The following is a 5,311-nucleotide window of genomic DNA, read 5'->3' on the forward strand; positions in this document are numbered from 1 at the left end:
GAGTCAACTATAAACTGTTGGTTTACAGTTTTTTTTACAGTACGATGGCGCCGACGCTGATGGCTGCCTCCGTGGCATGCTCCGCAGTTGTTTTTATGTTTTTGTTAGTCTGTCCTGTCTTTAGTTATATCCCTGCAATCAGTTTCACCAGAGACGAATTGCTGGACATTCGGAAGTGTGTAAACATACCTGGCAATAAAGCTCATTCTGATTCTGATTCTGATATACTCCCCCATGTTAAAATGCCCAACTTTACAGCAGAAAAAAACATGTTAACAGCCTGGTACAAAAAATGATTTTGGTCTATATAGCTAATTTTGCCCTTCATGACAACTGTGAGGGGGGTGAATTTTTTTATAACTCATCCATTTAAATTATATTAAGCCTTAAAGTTCTGCATAATTAAGGGCGTGGCCACTTGAGTGACAGGTGGATTGCCACTGCTGTCACCACCGTCGCGCTAGGTGGGCGTGGTTTCAGCAACCTGCTCCCGCCTCTTTGCCCATTTTCGATTATCTGGGAGTGATGCGCGGTGATGTGCTGCCAAGATGTCGATGGCTGGCTCCGCCCACTTTGAGCTTCAAAAATGCTCTTCGGAGACCTACGGGTGACGTCACGGACACTACATCCATGTTTTTATACAGTCTATGCCCCAGCCAGTCACTGGTCCGGGCCGATCATGCAGAATATCGGCTAATTCCAGTCCCCGGCTGGTCGATCGGTGCATCTCTACTTATAATATTTATATGTATTAGTTTAATGTGTATGATATTAAACGGAGATGAATGATATACTTTAATCGTGCCTGCAAGTTACACGTATATCAAAATGGTTATTCGCAATGTTCAAGTCTTCAGCTCAAAACACGGCTTACAAACATCATCGAGTGACCTTACATCCAACTTGGATCTGATGTGGATTCCGATCACGGAATGAATGAAGCACTAACAGAGTTATGATGCTTACACCGTGTCTAGACTGGATGCGAGAGGCACTGTTGTATCCGAGTCCAGTGTCGAGTCCTAGTAATTAATCAATTGAGCAGAGGTGGGACTTTCAAAGAGTTAAAGAGTGAAAGTGAATGAGATAATTAAGTGACTAATTAAATGATGATTGTGCATTAGTGATGAACACCTGCTGTTATTGAGAATTACAGAGGATCAGATGTTGATGTTTTATTGGTTAAAATAATGCCACCATCATGGAGATCAGTGTTTGCTTTAGTTGGGCTCTTGACCCTTGACCTCTTGTGTTAAATCTCTCTCTGTAACACTGCATGTGCTGTTATAAAGCAGAAAAAAATCAGTGCTGTACAGTGAACAGCTGTTTTCATATGATGAGATAGTCATCATGAGCTGGCCTGGTTACAATCAAAATAACTTTTTTTTTAGTATTTATTTATATATGTTTAAGTTTTGCATAATCAACCCAGTGAAACTGTAGCATGCAAACACAATGTTGCTCTAATAAAATTATAGTGAATGATTTTTAAATCTATGTAATGCATATAAATATTTGAACTCCAGTGCTAGTTAGACACACACAGACATCAAGAACCAGCATATGAATCTCAACAATGGTGACAATCAAAATTACAGGAAATGACGGAATATTGACGTATATTTTTTACAGATGGTCTATTCGCATGGGATTAGCATTACCTGAGGTAATTTCTCCGGACCTTTTTACAGAAGGTAAAAGTCACCGTGATCTTTACCGACATTGTCCGTAATGATACTGAAATGGAGCATTCGGACGGGACTAAAATAACTGAGAAGCTCTGGTAATAATTACTTTAGCCCACCTCTCCATGTAAAACTAATCCCGTCTGAATAGGGCTAAAGACCGTTTTTACAAATATGAGCACTGGCGTGGATTTAAGCGTACGCACACTCTAAGATCAAATCTGAGCGTACGCACGCTTTATAAATGAGGCCCTTGATGTAGTGACACAATTTTGCATCGTGATTACGTAATGATGTCACGAATCACAGCGTCATTTAGCAACTTTTAGCAACAAATCGGCCTTTAGCAAAGTCCCTTTAGGGTATTCTATAGTCTTCGCCTTTAGCAACTTCCCCTGAAAATTAGTTGGCAACACTGCAGATGAGTCATCGCTGCCTGAAACACCGCTGTTTTGTTCACTCAACCGCTGACTGAATTCTCTTGCGAATTCTTTCATCAGAAACAACAAAGTGCAGATGTGTGTATGAATGCACGTAAGATGTTCATTTCACACTGTACACAGCTTCAGTGATTTTACTGGGAGTTTTTGAGGGTGCTTGAACTCTGGCTAGACTGAATGCAAATGTTCTTTGCTCTCTTGAAGTATTATAGTTAGTAACTTACAATGTTTTTATTAAATTCTCATTAAATACAAAGTCTGTCGTATTAAAAATATTTTATGGCATGACACCCATATCTCATGCTTAAGTAAAAAGGCGGGGTTTTATGCGTAGTTAATACATTAGCCTGCACTATTAGGCTACTTTACCCATCACCCATTATAGATCAACTAACAATCTATAAAGGTGCCAAATGCATGTACTTACACATGTTTGAGAATCGAGATATTTCATGATATAGTCAACAGGTTTGGGAATATTTTGAATAAAAGCCTATATCAGTTATATACAGTGCTATCGTGGCTGCTGTGTGTCACATGACAATGACCCCCTCACTCGTGCCCCCTCAAAAATAACGAGTGCATGACGCCCCTGCATTCAGAGAGCATATGTGTGTGTGTGAACAAGGAGGGGGAAGATTCTCACCAGGTTTCACATTTTCAGCTGGACCATTGAAGAAAATGTTTCACAAGCTTGTTTTGTTCTGTTTGTGTTGGTGGCATCTGATTGGTAAGTTATAAATGTGTATCTAATTTATTTAAGTCTTTCAAAGCTGCTGCTATACTGTTCAAATTATTTAGAGGATTTGCATTTGCAATTATTCTCAGATAAGTGAACCCTCTGGTTATGTTCCAGCCACTTTGACCTGGAGAGGATTTTTTTTTTCCTGAATGTTACCACATTGGACTAAAATCAGAACACCACATTAAGTTAAGGGTTTTCAACACAGCATAAGGGTTAAACATATTATTTTGAGATCTACTTTGGATTCAGGCCCATGTTTCAGTGAGCCTATAGTGTAATGTCCAGGACATATCTCTCTTTTTTGTTGTTCCAATGTCCTCCAAATCAAATTTAGATACAAACTCAACCTGATTTCAGGATTTGTAAACCAACAAGTCTGTGACAATCGTGGTTTATGTTCATCAGGTGTGTTTGGTGAGTCAGTGTCAGTGAGTGAAGGAGATTCTGTCACTCTACACTCTGATGTTACTGAAATACATAAAGATGATGACATACTGTGGAAATTTGGAGCTGAAGCATCCCTCATCGCTGAAATCGATACAGCTCATGGAATCTTCTCCACATTTGATGTTTCTGATGCGAGATTCAGAGACAGACTAAAGCTGGACAATCAAACTGCATCTCTGACCATCACAAACATCAAAACTCAACACGCTGGAGTTTATAAACTAGAGATAATTGTAGCAAATGGTCATTAAAATCATTCAGTGTTTCTGTCTATGGTGAGTAGAGATCATTTGTCCTGTCATTCATATATTCTTGATTTATTTAAGAAACATTTTGGGTCCAGTACAAATTAAGCTCAATCTACAGCATGTGTGCAATAATGTTTAACAAAAAAAAATTCAAAGTTATGGTGAGGTGCTTATAGTGGAAGTGAAAATTCACTCATTTGGAGGTTTTTAAAAGTGCCCTGTCAGGCTCTCACTGCATAACCCCTCATTTTTTCTTTGCTGCTGGACAAGTGGAAATATATTTTTGTGACAAGCTTAACTAGTATTGAACTATGAATATTCCTTTAAATATTGACATACTGAAATGTGCAATTGTTTTATAGTTTGAAATGACAGAAACACTGACTGACCGTCAACAAACTACATCAGAAAGAAGACTGATGTTTAGATTTATATCTCTGCTCATTCATGTTTTCAGCTCGCCTGCCCACTCCTAACATTACCAGAGACTCTTCACAATGTTCTTCATCATCACCATCATCAGAGCAGAACTGTTCATTGGTGTGTTCAGCTGTGAATGTGAGTGCTGTGAGTGTCTCCTGGTTCAGAGGAAACGGTTTATTGTCCGCCACCACACGAGCGCAGTTGTCCGGGGATGGTCCTCGAGAGAGCCTCACCGCCTTCGTCGAGTGGGTGCTGGTGTCCTGCAAGTCGCATCTGACCGTGGACATCGCTGATAACAACACCAGCCCCACTCCGGACCCTGAGCGCAGCCCACCAACTCCCCGCGGTACGGAGCATAAGCCTGAGACCACCGATGACGGAGAGCCATTTCCCGCTGCGATCCACGAGCCGGAGCGAAGCCCTGCGGCTGAGAAGAGGATCGCTTCGGATGTTGAGCCCAACCCGTCAGACCAGGTGTGAGAGCCGGTGACAGTGCCCACCACGAGGGAGCAAGCCGTGGACGGTGTGAGCGCGGAGAGGAGCTCCGCCCCCTGCATCATGGCTGAGGGTGAGCTGACTATGGCGGGACATAAGGGCCAGAATATGGAGGGAGGTCAGTGTCAAAACGAGGAGGAGAGACCTCGGAATCCTCAGTTTAACCCAGGAAGGGCTCCCGATCCCCTGTCGAGCCGAGGAATGGCTCCTGATCCCCTGTCGAGCCTAGGAATGGCTCCCGATCCTCTGTCGAGCCTCGGAATGGCTCCCGATCCCCAGTTCCGCCAAGGAAGGGCTCCTGATTCCCAGTTCGGCCCAGGAAGGGCTCCTGGTTTCTCATTAAGCCCAGAAAGGGCTCCTGATCCCCAGTTCAGCCCATGAGCCTAGGAATGGCTTGCGATCGCCTGTCGAGCCTAGGAATGGCTCCCGATCCCCTGTCGAGCCTAGGAATGGCTCCCGATCCCCTGTCGAGCCTAGGAATGGCTCCCCAGTTTAGCCCATGAAGGGCTCCCTATTCCTTGGTAAGCCCAGGGCTCCTGATCCCCAGTTCGGCCCAGGAAGGGCTCCTGATTTCTCGCTAAGCCCAGGAAGGGCTCCTGATTCCCAGTTCAGCCCAGGAAGGGCTCCTGATCCCCAATTCAGCCCAGGAAGGGCTCCTGATTTCTCGTTAAGCCCAGGAAGGGCTCCTGATCCCCAGTTCTGCCCAGGAAGGGCTCCAGCCCAAGAGCTCTCTCCAGTGCCCGTTCCTCAAAAATGCCCTCCCACCCGCTCCAGCCTCCTCCACCGCTGTCGTCTGGCAGCCCCTCTGCTCGCCCTCAGCCCACCATC

Source organism: Sinocyclocheilus anshuiensis, unplaced genomic scaffold (genome assembly GCF_001515605.1).
Source record: "Sinocyclocheilus anshuiensis isolate Anshui unplaced genomic scaffold, SAMN03320099.WGS_v1.1 scaffold4041, whole genome shotgun sequence".
NCBI classification, from domain to species: domain Eukaryota; kingdom Metazoa; phylum Chordata; class Actinopteri; order Cypriniformes; family Cyprinidae; genus Sinocyclocheilus; species Sinocyclocheilus anshuiensis.